The sequence below is a fragment of the Leptonychotes weddellii genome, chromosome 7 (genome assembly GCF_054177405.1).
Source record: "Leptonychotes weddellii isolate Sample4059 chromosome 7, ASM5417740v2, whole genome shotgun sequence".
Classification (NCBI taxonomy): Eukaryota; Metazoa; Chordata; class Mammalia; order Carnivora; family Phocidae; genus Leptonychotes; species Leptonychotes weddellii.
The window spans coordinates 30,196,812-30,212,564 of NC_138375.1; the positions used below are offsets into that span (position 1 = coordinate 30,196,812).

Genomic DNA, 15,753 nt, shown 5'->3' on the forward strand with positions numbered 1-15,753 from the left:
TGCTTCTTAATAGATTCTAAAGAGTCTCGGGTTATTTGAAGAATCCTTGACAGACACTGATGAAGGAAAACACTCCATGACACATACCATACACTTCAAATCTAGAGGGTCACGTGAGCAATTACAATTCTATTTCAAAGTTTGTTGGTGTGGAAACCTCACAAAAGAGTTGCACCTCCAAATAACTCCTTGCTCCCGTCCCTGATCCCATCCACAGCCCCTTCCGCACCCAAACCATCAGGGAACAAGCCCTCCTGAAGCTTTCTTCCTGGGTCCTCTGGGGCTACACTTGTGCCTGCCTCCACAGGTCATCTGTGAATGTTCTTTATGCAACGTGGGTGTGTTTCCCAGAGGCTTCTAAAAACAGATTCAATGATTCTGGAATTCTTAAACCTCTTTTGTCAAAAAATTTTTAAGATGAATTAATTAATTTGTCAAATCCTTCCACTCAGGTATCATGAGATTCAGATAGCAATAGATTCCTGCAGAATAAAGCATCATTTCCCACTAGTGCTAAACATCTTTTTTCTTGCTCTTCTTTGCATTCCAATTCATGATTCTGAAAATATTCATGGATTGGTGCAATATTCACAACAGTTGTATTTGGCTAAGGAATATTTTGCAATATTAAACAATTCATTTTTCCCTTAGATCTGTACAACTAGGTGGAACACCAAGAAGCAGGATACCATTTCTTTACATTGGCAACTAGCTGGAACATGAATAATATAATTGTGAACACTTTTATATGAATATTTAGTAAAATAGAGTTTAAAATATTTTAAAACATCAGCTTCATTTATTTTTATTTAAAATGTGATACTTATTAGTTAAAGTACATATTTTTGCCTTTAAATTTAATTGGTAACTATGAATATTAAGTTTTATAAAGCTGTATAAAAACAATAGCTTTACACAAATGTTCTATTTGTCATTTTGAAGGCTGTAGGGGATGAAAACTACCTTTCTTCCCTTCCAGGCTCTTTGGCTGGTCTAATAATTAAATTGACATAAGACAGATTAACAGGAGAAAAAGAAATTTAATTTCATACATATGGGAGCTCATAAAAATATGAGACTCAAGGAAGGGACCAAAGCAGGCAGCTTTTTTACCTTTTAGACAAAGAATTTGTGAAGAATTGACAAGACAAATTTGTTTATTCAGCCTTCTTGGCCCTGAATTCCCTCTCTCTGCTGACGAGTACGCCTTTCGCCCTCTGGGTACAGGTAAAGTACCCTTCACATGGGAAATTTATTTCCTGCTTTCAGGGGGACAGTGGAGGGTCAGAGTATCCTTATTACACTGGCTGTTTCTTAAGTAACTTTAATTCAAAATCCATATATACAGTGGAATATTACTCAGCCATCAGAAAGGATGAATACCCAATATTTACATCAACATGGATGGAACTGGAGGAGATTATGCTAAGTAAAATAAGTCAAACAGAGAAAGACAATTATCATATGATTTCACTTATTTGTGGAATATACGGAATAGCATGGAGGACATTAGGAGAAGGAAGGGAAAAATGAAGAGGGGGGAATCGGAGGGAGAGACGAACCATGAGAGACTACGGACTCTGAGAAACAAACAGGGTTCTAAAGGGGAGAGGGGTGGGGGGATGGGTGAGCCCAGTGATAGGTATTAAGGAGGGCATGTATTGCATGGAGCACTGGGTGTTATATACAAACAATGAATCATGGAACACTACATCAAAAACTAATGCTGTACTGTATGGTGACTAACATAATAAAAAATTATTAAAAACATCATCAGTATTCCAAAGTGACATATTTTGGGATGCCCTGCTCTGAACCCTATCATGGTACAATTTCAAGATAGGAAGATAAAACATGTTTTATTTAACAGTTTGTCAATTGATTTTTAACTTACAAATTCCCAGGCCACATAAATTTTAGGGGCAGGCCTGTTCACCTTTAGTCAAGAATTCCCAATTTTGTGTTCAGTTTCACTTTACCTGGATAGCCTCTTGCCAGGCTCCTCTCTGCATACTACTCTTCTGGAGTTTTCTTGGATTCTCAGAAGGACGTAAAGAGGGGCCAAAGTGATGAAGCTTCTCCAGTTTCCACCCAGGATTTTATCTTCCATGCTCTGCTCTTTCTTCCAGCACTCATCAATATATAAAGGCATGATCTCAAGGTTTAGTGGAATGAAAGCCATCAAATTCTCACCAGAAAGTTGGGGAACTATTCCCAAGTCTATCCCAGAAAATGTGTCCAAATGAAAAGAGTTTCCTTTTTCCCCTTCATCTTATGACATTATGACCCATTCCAAAGTCATAAAAGATTTATTCACATCAAGTATATAATGTATATTCTGTGAGTAAAGCAAAATTTTCTGATCAGTGAGTCATTCTCTCAAAAACAGAAAAGAAAAATTACTCATGTGGGCTACAATTATTTGGTGAAAATTTCTGGAACATTACCTCTTAACACTCCTCATATTTTTAGATCTTTGACTTATGGTCTAAATTTAAGAAGTTAAATACCATTTGAACTTTATTTGGAATAAACTACTCATATCATTATTTTAGGAATGCCTGAAATCTAGCTAATGGGGAGGGGGATACTTCCCCAATTTATGCTCTAAGGTCTGCATGGATCTCTCAAGATGTAATACATGTGTAAGCTGCTATTAATAATAATTTGTCATGATTAGGGAAAAAATTAGGTAGTCCTTGACTGTCAGGTTGTTATCCTAATGAAAAGCTGTCAAGATAATTTTATTTTACCCTGAAATGTCTCCATCAATTAACTTTAGCTGATTGCCAGAACATTAACCTTGGTTTGCCTTTCAGATCTGCTGTTCTCAGAATGCTGTGTAAATAAAGATATGGTATCAAATATGTCACCGTTTAAAGCTGATTTGTTGGATTTTTTCTATGCTATATAAATAAAATCTAATGTTCTGATCATGAAAAATGCATTGAGTATTTTCCTGGTATTAAAAATGTATACCTGAAAGTGTCAAGTGAACTCTAAATCTTATGGCAGTGCAGGTCTGATACAGGTTTTTCAATGTCCATAGAACTACCTTATGATCACATGAAATCATAAAATAATGACCCCATAAGTGACACTCATTGTTACAGTTAGTACTGGAAGTGACACTTATCAGATGTCCTTGACAATTTTGGTGATAGTAGGCTCCCCAGGAAGGTTATACTCATGGTTCACATAAGCGAAGCAGGTCCAGATGTCAGGAAAGAAAAAAATATATTAGTGTTTTAATGGCCCCAACACAACAGAGTTTTGGCCAGTGATAACATCCTTAAAACCCCCATATCCACCCAGTTTTGTTCCTTGGTTTTCTTCTGTTGGAGTTCTGTTATCTCCAGAAAAAAATGAGGTGTTGGTACAGCAAGTAATGATTCATAGATCTCTTGCCACAGAGCTGAGTTCTTAATTACTCCAACTGCATTTGGGGAAAGCACAGGGATACTGCATTACAGATAATATTGAACTTTTCAACAATACAACAAAATTTTACATTAAATAGTCTTTATGTACTTCTTCCTTTACTTGACTGAAAACTCCTCAAGGACAGGAATAACATACAACACATGACTGCCTCCTCAAATATCCAGCATGATACCAGAGGTTCAAATATTGTTCGTTGACTGAGAGAGAAAATGAATGGACTTGTGTTCTGATCAAATGTTTGGTAAGGTATCCAACTGAAAATAACTACGAAGACTGAGGAAAATACTTATTAAGCCTTATTAATTGCACTGAAGACCTTGTAAGAATGTGGGGATTCTTCAGGCCAAAATCTATCTGTAGGAGAAAACCTAGAAGTTTTTCCCTCATAAGAGGAAATCACTTTTACTCTGGGAGCATATGCTGAACCTGGCAAACTTGAACTTCAGTTTTCATGGCCTCACTGGAACAGGAACAGAAGCCGCACTCAGAACCTGCTGACGGGGAACTTTAATAAGAGACCTTTCCCTCATAAAGTTCCATTCACAGTTTAAGTCTGAACCAGATGCAAACCACCTCTTTTCCCAACATGAGGATACTTCAAGGAAAGTTGCTTTGGTGCTGAACAAAAATGGGGAAAATGTCCCTGAAAAGTTATTTTTATAAAGTTGGCCTGGGGCACCTGGGTGGTGCAGTCGGCTGAATGTCTGACACCTGGTTTCAGCTTAGGTCATGATCTCAGGGTCATGAGATCAAGTCCCCTGCCAGGCTCTGCACTCAGCATGGAGCCCCCACCCCCTTGCCTCAAATAAATAAATCTTAAAAAAAATTGGCCATTATGACAGTTTGCAAGCTAAATTTAAATTCACTAAGAAAATATAACAAATGTACCACACGTGTACAGGATGTAGATGGTAGGGGAGGCAGTGTATGGTAGGAGAGTGGATACGTTAATTTAAAAAAGTTAACTACAGGAGTCCTCAAAAATCTGAAACTGAGTTTTTATCTTAAAAAGTTTCCAGGGGTGCCTGGGTGGCTCAATTGGTTGTGTTCAACTCCTGGTTTCAGCTCGGGTCCTGATCTCAGGGTTATGAGGTTGAGTCCCATGGTGGGTTCTGTGCTCAGTGTGGAGCCTACTTGGGATTCTTTCCCCCTCCTTCTCCCTCCCCTCTTGCTCCTTTCCCTGCTCTCTCTCAATAAATAAATAAATGACTACAATCTTTAAAAAGGTTCCAAACTTTTAGTGTTTCATGATCCTCTCTTCAAGTCCCCTCTGAAAGAATGTACCAATACTCTAGGCCTTGAGAATTCCCACAAATATTTTTGTAAGGACATGCACACAGTCAAAACCCAAAAATGCCCAAGGAAACAAGTCTAAAGTAAAATCCAACAGAAATGGAGCTCTGAAAAATTTCAAATGTTGAAATAATAAAACTCATGATTTAAAATAAATCAAATACAAGCTTGAAAATATTTTCAGGAAATATGAAATATAAAATATGGTGTAAGAGATTTGAATGACAATGAGATAGTACTTTCAGAAATGATAAATATAATAATTGTAATAGAAAACTTAATAAGTGGATTTACCAGCAGATCAGATACACCTGAACAAAGTCACCATAAATTGAAAAATAGGCCAAACAAAACAATTCAACATGCAGCACAGACAAAAGATATACAGAGTCTGAATGTACAGCTATGAGACAGAGAAGATGAGGTAAGAAGGTGTAACGTACATATAACTGGAGTTCTACAAAGAGGAGAAGAAGAAAGAGACTTGGGCAATATTTGAAGATAATAATGGCTGGCATTTTCCATACCTGAAAAATGACATTGATTCATAGGCATAGGAATCTTAAGGAATCCCAAGCAGGATAAATACAAAGAAATGCATATCTAGTCATATCATAGAGACACTGCCCAACAACAAAGACCACTGAGAGATTTAAGGCAGTCAGAGAGAAAAAGATGATTACCACAAAGGAGCAACATTTCAACTAACAGACACCAAGGAAGCTATAGGAGAATGGAATGCAAATCTTCAATTTGCAGAGAAAATACTTGCCAACCAAGATAAGGGAGGGAAAAAAAGATAAGGGAGAAATAAATTCATTTTCAGAAAAAAATGTTTGCCAACAGCAGACTCTCACACAAGGAAATTCTAAAGGAAGAAGTAAAGTGAACACATATCTATGATGCAAGAAGGAATAAAAAGCATAGAAACTGGTACGTATAAGCACACATAAGTGAACACATTTAAGCATAAGTGAGTGATAATAGAAATGCAAGCGCATCCTGTCCAGACCACATAGGTATTTTGATCTCTTCTCGCTACTTCCATTACTGCCACCCTAAGCTAAACCAACATCATCTTTTGCTTGGATCGTGGCAATGATCTTTTCTAAAGTGTCCTTCTGGTTCTGCCCTCAGCCAGATTGATTAGTTTAAAATGTAAATTGGTTCATGACATTCCTCTGCTCAAAACTCTTCAATAGCTCCCAAATCAGTCAGAATAAAACATAAAGTCCTTATAGATCTACAAGGCCCACATGATCAGGCCCCACATAACCAAGCCCTCCATTTTGTCTCTGGCTTTATTTCATAATGCTCTTCCTCATTATCTTTATTCCAGTTGAACTGGACTTCCACTGTCCTTTAATCTGCCAGTTATTGCTGCCTCTGGGCCTTTAAAAGTTCTGCTCCCTCTGCCTAGAATGTTTTTCCCTTAGAAATACACAACTCTCTCCACTACTCGAAAGTGACCTTTTCAATGAGACCTGGTGGGAAAAAGACAGAGTATATTCCTTCTATTACTTGGGTGTTTGACGTATAATCATTCTTTAAAGATTGTGGTTTATACACTCCTCTGTGTATTTCAACACTTTACCAGCTGCCTGACCACTATTTGTGACATTCTATTGGTGCAGCTGAGGATTAGCCAACTAAGGTGGTAGTTTTAATTATTTAAGGTGTATTAACTCCTACTCCTTTCCCAAGCTTATGGCAGGCTTTGGAAGTAAATATGTCTAGGGTCAAATTCTACCTTTGCCATTTACTAACCAGCCTTGAGCAATTCCACTAACTTTTCTGAGCCTCTGTAGGGTTGATGACAAACACAAAGTTGTTTTGTTTTGTTTTTAAACATAACAATAGCCATCCCTGGAAACTCATTCAATAGCATTTTTTTAAACAGATTTTATTTATTTATTTGACAGAGAGAGACAAAGCTAGAGAGGGAACACAAGCAGGGGAAGTGGGAGAGGGAGAAGCAGACTTCTCGCTGAGTAAGGAGCCTGATGTGGGGCTCGATCCCAGGACCCTGGGATCATGACCTGAGCCAAAGGCAGACGCTTAAGGATTGAGCCACCCAGGCGCTCCTCAATAGCATTTTTAAACAATCATTCGTTCCTTTTTAAAAGCTTCTTATCTTCAAAGTCCTTGCTAAAGCTTTGGATTTTGTTTGCTTTTTGTTCCTAAGCCAGGCAATCTGCATAACAACAGTATTTCATTTGAAACTTGCATGCAGTGGTTAAAAACCAGCTGCCTGACCACTATTTGTGACATTCTATTGGTGCAGCTGAGGATTAGCCAACTAAGGTGATAGTTTTAATTATTTAAGGTGTATTAACTCCTAATCCTTTCCCAAGCTTATGGCAGGCTTTGGAAGTAAATATGTCTAGGGTCAAATTCTACCTTTGCCATTTACTAACCAGCCTTGAGCAATTCCATTAACTTTTATGAGCCTGTGTTTCTTCAACTTTGTAGGGTTGATGAAAAAAATATGAAATAAGACAGGTAAGACATCTCTCACCAGTATCTGATACATAATAGATACTCACTAAATGGAAATAATTATTACACCAGAGTACATTTGGCTGATCCAGAGGTGAAGAATATGAGAATGGGGATAGAGGAAGAGTCTAGGAGGGAGAACAGAATCCATTTCTTTCAACAAATACTTTCTTCAAAATGTAGGTAGGATTTAGGTCATTAGACAGTTTTTGTAGGTAGATTCATCTGTGATCACAAGGAGCTAAGACAGGAATGTGAGTTTCCTGAGGGATCATTAGGCCAACAATCTTTCAAAGGAGGCTCAGTGCCTCTAGAAAATCTAGCTATATTCTAGAGCCCTCCTGAAGAAATGAATTGTGTTTTATCTCAGTCTGAACCTACAGCTATGTCTGGCAGCTGAGGCCTTAAAGATCTCCTACATCCCTCAGGAAAGGAAGGCACCATTGGCTCTGTCTTTAAGCCTAGTTCTCTTTCTGATTCCAACAGCACTTCATGGTTGAAGTTTCCTAGGGAACCCTAAAGATCCCTTCAAATGAAGTCCCTGATGCCATGGTTCTCTCTGCTGCTAGAAGGTCCTCATTTTTTGGTCTTGCATTAGTCCTTTATTCTGTCACATACCTGTGAATTTACATACTGATACTGGCCTTGTATCAATTTACCTCAGAGCTAATCCAGGTTTCTCTGCAAGATTGTGTTCATAATTTTTATTTGATCTTAGTTTTTGCCTAGTTTTTAAAAATCTGATTTTTACATTTTCCTAGAAGAAATAGGGCCATGAGCTATGTTTCACAATTTATATAGCTGATTATATGTCCTCTGATTTTGTGTGTTATTCCAACAGCTTCCTTCCGAAAGTTCCCTTCCCTACTTGCCATGCTTTGTATTCTGTCCTTTCATCATGTAGTACTTGCTCTGCTATTATGAAGGATTGGGCATATTGTGATATGAGTAGTATGGATAAGGCAGTATTTTCTCTTTCCCCAAATATTCTGCTTACCTAGAATAGGACCTAATACAAACTTAGTACTATTTGTGCAGAACCTAGCAGATCTTTATAAGAGAAAGAGAAAATGGTATAATGTTGAAAAAGTACTGAGAAGCAAAAAGATGCTCCTTCTGCAACAAAAAGAGTAAATGACTTATTTCTGGAATTGCCTAAAATGAAGTAACTAATATCCAATTCATATTTTTTTCTCTATCCTACTACATACAAAAAAAATTTTCCTGTACAGATCTGAAAGAGTGATTTTTCTCTCCTGGCCCTTTCTATCCCCCCACTCCAAACAGATTTTGTTTTCCTTTCAACCTGTGAGAGGGGCATTATGTATGCCCTGCATAGTGCTATAGGGGGCTTATCTTAATTTTTGTTTTTTGTAATTTTTTTAAGGATTTATTTATTTATTTGTCAGAGAGAGAGAGCACAAGCAGAGAGAGAAACTGGCAGAGGGAGAAGCAGGCTCCCCACTGAATAAGGGGCTGATGTGGGACTCAATCCCAGGACCCTGGGATCATGACCTGAGCTGAAAGCAGATGCTTAACTGACTGAGCCACCCAGGTGTCCTTCTTAATTTTTATTGTATTTATGTCATTTCCCTTGTAGGACTTCAGTAGAACAGATTTATAAGTGAACACACAATTTAAGATGATACTATTATTCTAAACACAGGAGGATGTACTCCATAATTTGAGGCAAAAAAAAATCACTTATTTATCTATGCCTTTAAGAAACTCATCATGTTACTGGAATAAGAAATAAACATGATGAGGATTCAGCAGAGGAAGAGATAACCCACTTTACTGAAGAGACACCATTGAGCTAGACCTTGATGAATGGGCAGGATTTAAACATGCAGAAAGACATTCCAGAGAGGTAAAGAGAGAACAGAATGAGCAAAAACTATTAAGTGGGAAGGGATCAAGACCATGTGAATACCAATAAGGTCTTAAGTGTTCTGCTATCTCTACAACTATTCACCAAGTGGTAACACAATAATTTCTAAAAGAACTTTTATTTCCCAAAGATTTACTTAAAACATCTAAGCCATATCACATTAGGAAATTACCATGTAAGATAAAATTATGAATGTCATTTCTATCAAATAGTAAGAAAAAAAAAAAGACTTTTCCATCATTTCAGTACATTTCTTCTACTACCATTTACTTATCTTTCTTGTTAAAGTAGTGAATAAAGAGGCTTTGACACAGTCCAACTTCCTTGCAGAATATTTCTGATTATCTGAACACTCCAGTGACTGAGAGTGCCTTATCCAGCCTAAGGCAACATCAGATTCTGTACTGTGGGAGGTAGGAATGGATTTGGAAGGAATCCAAGTTGGTTGTTGAGAGTCTTGACTATCTAGGATGTAATTTCCTTGGTCCAGCGGGACAGTTCTATGATAGTAGAGATTATGTCTCTCCTGTTCACTAAATATTTCCCAGTCTCTACCATAATGTCTGGTATATTTGTTGAACATAAAATTTTCACTGACCAGGTGGTCTCTTGCAGTTTGGGTCTCTGTACTTATAAAATCAGGAACTGAAGACAGAATCAGGTATGATCTCTTAATGTTCTTTTTTGATGATACACTCTAAGGTAGAGTTCACATAGTGACCCACAAACAGGTTTTGTTTGATCTGCACAGTGACCAAAATTTTTAAATTAAATGCCAAAAATCTAAAGGTTCACATATCAAATATACATGAAAAATCAAATGACATTACAATATTGTGCCAAGCAATTTGCTTGCCTGATGCCAGTCAGGTTGTTTAAATTGGGCCTGCTCTCTCTAATATACTACACTCCATTTTACTTACTCCCTATTACTTATTACAGCTCATTTCTCTGGTCCCTATAGACATTTGACTTTGTGATACTCTAAGTCTTTCATAAAATTCTCTTCCCATTTAATACATGGGAGTATAGACACACCAAAAAATTGTGTAATTATATTCAGGCCTCCATTAAGTATCAAAACCTGAAAATGGCAGTCAAATCTACTGAGACTTTCATCCAAGCAATTATGTATTCCTCCTAGCTTTGAATTTCTCCTCACTGCCAAGGCTTTGCTGTCCCTAATGTCAAAGCCTTTTCAAGATTCATTTGGAAAAGAAAAAATGTGAAATTCTATACAATTATAAAGTAGTTTTTGTAGAAACTGTAGCAGCATCTATATTTTACAATTCTGAATCCATGATTTTAAAGATTAATTTTTCCATGAAGCATTAGCTATACTCACTCATGCTATCAAATTAAATAATTTCCCTCACCCAGACCCTAGATTGTTTTTTGTGTTGTTTGGAATGACTAATGTTAAGAGTCCGAGAGGCTTTTGGTCCATTGTCAAAGGTCCATCTTCTATGGTCTATGAGGAGGCTGCTTTTAGAGGACAGTGGAAGTCGGTGCTTTTATTAACAGAAGAAGGAAACAGGCTTCCAAGATTTGGGCATGTGCTCATGGTCACAAAGTAGTTAAGTGGCAAAACTAGAAATAAAACCTATATCCCTTAGCTGCCATTTGAACTCCTTCTTCATTACCCCTTGCTGACCATGTCCCCCATCGCCACTCTTTCCTTTTCAGTGCTATAGGGAGAAGAACCATTACTTTCCAGAACAATGGTGGTAATAAGTTTAATCAAGGCCCATTCTACTAAGGACAGAGATGTCAACACACTTGTGGAATTTCACAGTTTGCCTAGCTTTTTGCTTATTTCTCTAGAATCCTTCCTATCTAAAAATTGAACTGTTACTCCTCGAAAAAACACTGGTTGAAAATGGAATTTCACAAAAACTAATGATGTAATGTATGGTGATTAACATAACATTAAAAAATTTAAAAAAAAGAAAATGGAATTTCACTGGAAAATTCCACTGCTTTAATGTTGGCCATGGCTAAACTTTAGTCTGTATTGGAGAATGGCCAAAGCATCTGAGAAGTTAATTGTTCTGTTATCAGTCTATTAACCAATTAATTAAGATTGATCACCAAATTATGGACCCTCATTGTGTGTGTGTGTGTGTGTGTGGTGGGGGAAGGAGCATTATAGGGTCTCTAAAAGATAAACAAGGCCTAGGGAACAATTATTTTCCAATCTGTGTGAGACTAATTGAAAATATGGTAGGAATTCAGTAATGAGACTAATAGAGTGCTCTGGATTAAACTGAGCAGGCTGCTTGGAAGAGATGGGACTCCATCTGGGTCTTAAAGTAGAAGGAGATTACAGGTAAGTGCAAAGGAAGAAAGGTAGTAAAAATGCATGAGAATTTATACCAAAACAGGAGCAAGCATAGAGGGTCTACAGGCTGCAAACAAGTGGCCCTTAATTACTATAGGAGTGTGTGGGAAGTAGCAGAGAAAAAAGTAGTAGGTAGGGTAGGACAAGACATAGTGTTTAGGACTGAATAACTTTCAAGGAAGTGACTGAGTATCTAAATCTAAAAATAACCAAATCAAAGATAAATAAAAATAAAATACATTTAATATATACATAAAAAATAAAAAATAGGGGCGCCTGGGTGGCTCAGTCGTTAAGCATCTGCCTTCGGCTCGGGTCATGATCCCAGGGTCCTGGGATCGAGCCCTGCATCGGGTTCCCTGCTCAGCGGGAAGCCTGCTTCTCCCTCTCCCACTCCCCCTGCTTGTGTTCCCTCTCTCGCTGTGTCTCTCTCTGTCAAATAAATAAAACCTTTAAAAAAAAAAAAAGTGCACCTGGGTGGCTCAGATGGTTAAGCATCTGCCTTTGGCTCAGGTCATGATCCTGGAATCGAGTCCTGAGTCAGGCTCCAGGGACCCACTTCTCCCTCTGCCTCTGCCTCTTTCTCTCTCTCTCATGAATAAATAAAATCTTTAAAAATATATATAAAATAAAATAACAAAATAGCCCAAACCTAAAATAAACATTATTTGTTCATCTTGTTTAATGATGGCATTCTCTACTAATAACACTGTATTCCATTCTAGGATAACCACTCCCTCCATCCCACCACTATATACATGTTGTATTTGTCATTATAGACCTCAGATGTGCCCACCTAAAAGAACCTGTTTCCTAAAGAAATTTGTTTACTTTCCAGGCTTTGAGATGCAAGACCCAGGGATTTACTCTGAGAGCTGAATTTCACTCAAATTCTTTCATGACATTTTGTGCCTTTCTGTAGACTGGGCAATGGTAAAATGGACCTTTGCCCCATTTTAAGTAAATCAGCTGCAACTTGCAGACTTGTTTCTAGGGCAAGTTTCCTTTTTGGTTTGTTTTTAAAGGCTTATGATTTATGTTTATCAGTACTGACATTTTTGGAAAGGAAGAAAAAACAAATTCTATATTTAAGAAGGAGAGTAATGGTGAAAGGAGTAAGTGTATAGTCAGCTCTTTCTCCCTATTTCCTTCCCTCTCTTCCTTCCTGGCTTTTTCTTTCCTTTCTTCCTCCTTTCTTCTATCTATCTATCTATCTATCTATCTATCTATCTATCTATCTATCTATCTATCATCTATCTATGCATTACCTTATATTTGCTACTTAAACCATAATTGATTACAGTGGCTTTATTGACCCTTAAGGGAGAAGATGGCTTTTTGTTTGGTCAAATACCTTGATCAACTAGTTCGGGCACCCAGATAGCAATCTGGAAGGAGAGAGATAAGTAAAGAGAGAACAAACTGTTCCACAAACACAAAATAAAAAGGAATTTGCAGATACAAAAAAATGGGGGTGGGAAGGAAATGAAAAGAAGAAGGAGCTAATCATCAATATGGCAGGAGGGACCTCCAGAGCCGTATCATGTACAGAGAGACTTCTGGGGGCAGGAATAGCCAGATGACCACTAAATATTGCTAAACATCTCTTCTCTATCATTCCAAACTTAAGCTAAATCTCTACCCATAAAAGTTACTTGTGTGGGTAGAGATATGGGGAAATTAAGGAAAGCAAGTTGCATCCCATGAATATACCAATGGAAGAGAACAGCAGGTGGATATGAGGCATGAGTGAAGTGAAGAACTCAGAAGGAATAAGAACTTACAGCAAGGTCTGATCATGAGAATGTCAACTCCCTGGAATTTGAAGAAATCTTGGAGAGTACATCAGCATTTCCATTTGATAGGAACAGGAGCTTAAAGCAAATTTAATACAACTCTCAGGTAAAGTAATGTCATTGTACATATAGAAGATATCTACACACTCATCTATATGTGCACATCTGTATCTTTATCCAAAGATAGATATACCATCTTGGTGTTTATATTCCTTGTAAGTTAGATCATGGTTTTAAGTGCTTATCATGAAACTTAAGTTATTAATATATTAACCATCTCAGAGCCATTTACATTGCAACTTTCTTTTATTCTATGTTTTTAAATATCTACAGGTCACCCCTACCTTGGCAAACATAATATCCCATAATTCTCCCCTCTTCCTTCCTTTCTTATTTTGGTCTCTGGCCATATCATTCTTCCAGTTTCCTAATTAATAGATTGAAGACTTTCTTTGGCAACTCTTTCTTTTTCTGTACATTCCTCAAGCAAGCCTTTGGGTATTTCCTTTACAATATGTTCTATATGAGTGCCCTTAGTTTAGTATTCTTATTTACTAATAATTATAGGTTCCCATTACTTTTATTCTCAATTGTTAAAATTTGTTAATTAGTCTCACCACCTTGAGTCTCCCTTCTTCAACAACCATCTCTGGTTCCAAACCATCTGTGTTGAGTTTCTATTTAGCTAAACTGGAAGTATATTTCCCGTAATTCCCTTCCCTGCACAGTTCTGCATTAGCAACCGGAGAAAATTGTGTGAGATTGGGAAAATGAATGAGGCAGCTGACACCACATTCTGAAAGCTGGTGTACAGCATCAGGTGCTTTGTAGCTTGTAATGTGAGCCAGCGGATCAGTTGATCTGATATATTCTGTATGAGTGTAAGGTGTTGGGTGACCAAATGATGCAGCGATAGTGATTTGTACTACATTCCTATTCAACTTATTTGGCCTGTGCAGACAACAGATCTTGGAGAAAGACAACAGATTATCTTAAATTTAATCAGGTAGTGACTCCAATTGTAGCTGTTGTTCCAGATGTGGTTTCATTGCTGGAGTAAATCAATACACCCCCTGGCACCTGGAATGTAGCTACTAATATGACAAACGCTTTTTCCTCTGTATCTTTTGGTAAAGACCATCAGGAGCAGTTTTTTTGTAGTTCAGAGCTTACTTTCTTATCTCAGGGAGTCTATCAATTCTCCAGTCCTATATCATAATATAGTCTGTAGGGATCTTTACTACGTCCCCATTAAACAGGACATCACACTGGTCTATTACATTGATGATAATGTCCTGATTGAATCTGATGAGCAGGAAGCAGCAACTGGTTTAGATACCTTGGTAAGACATATGTATGCCTAAACCCCAAACATTCAGGGGCTTGTGACCTTGGTGAAATTGGTAAAGCCCCAGTTATCTGGGTATATCAAGATATTCCTTCCAAGGTGATAAATAAGGTGGCATCTGGTCCATCCTACCACTGGAAAAGGGGCACAACACATACTAAGTCTCTTTGGATTTCTGAGGCAGCATATAATTAATTTGGGTATGCTCCTCATACCTATTTACCAAGTAACCCAAAAGTTGGCCAGTTTTCAGTGGGGGCCAGAATAAAAAGGCTCTGTAACTTGTCCAGGCTGCTATGCAAGCTCTTCTGCGGCTTGAGTCACATGACAAGGATTCAATGGCATCTGATGTAAAGGTAAGAGATAAGAATACTGTATGGTATCTTTTATAGGTCCCTTCTCTGTAAGCCAATAACAGTACAAACCTTTAGGATTCTGAAGCAAGCTATCCCATCCTCTGCACAACTGCAGAGGATGAGAGAGGTTTTTTTTCTTTTTGAAAAATAGCATCTGGTTTTCCACAGGCCCTAGCAGAGGCTGAGTACTTGAGCATGAGCACCAAGTTACCAAGGAACCTGATTTATGTTTGTCAGAACTGTCTCTGAGTTAGGGTTAGCCATAAAAGAAATTTCCATGTGATTTGGAAGCAGAAATGAAGCAAAAGTTACGGACATTGTTACTAATCTGTTGGCTCATTTGTTGGTATGGATCAATAGCCAGGATGGTAGCTCCTGCAGTTTCTGCCAGATGTCCTTCTTCAGCTTCTCCCAGTCCTGAACGAGGTGTGCATGTCCCTCCATGGGGAAGGATGCTGGCTTCTCCAGGCCATACTTGTGCTCAAAGTTGGAGGAGAAAACACAAACGGGGGTTCTAGTTTATCTGCATGGCTTCCCTTTTGTCCTCACTTCCCCAGCTTCACATTCAGCTTTTCTTCCCAAATGCCTACCCTGCTAGCCTACTTTAGGCCACCACCAGACACAGGTAATGTTCTCTCAGAAAATTCGACCCTAACTCCCTCACTAATTGTATAAATTCTAATTCCTATGGAAGCCTCTTACTCCTTTCTTCTCATAGTAGTTCTGCTTCATTAAATAAACCCTAACTAAAACACTACCATTGTACTTTCAAACTTACACACCTG

The 15,753-nt window shown here is 37.9% G+C and overlaps 1 long non-coding RNA gene across 1 annotated transcript; it reads right to left on the reverse strand.

The window, feature by feature from the left end:
• Nucleotides 1–1,842: 1,842 nt before the first annotated feature.
• LOC145722565 (uncharacterized) lies at nt 1,843–13,414 on the reverse strand. Its single transcript, XR_014146905.1, has 2 exons — nt 13,253–13,414; nt 1,843–3,436 (listed from the first exon to the last, which is right to left on the reverse strand). It is a non-coding gene; the product is annotated as an uncharacterized LOC145722565 (long non-coding RNA).
• Between the last annotated feature and the right edge of the window lie 2,339 nt (nt 13,415–15,753).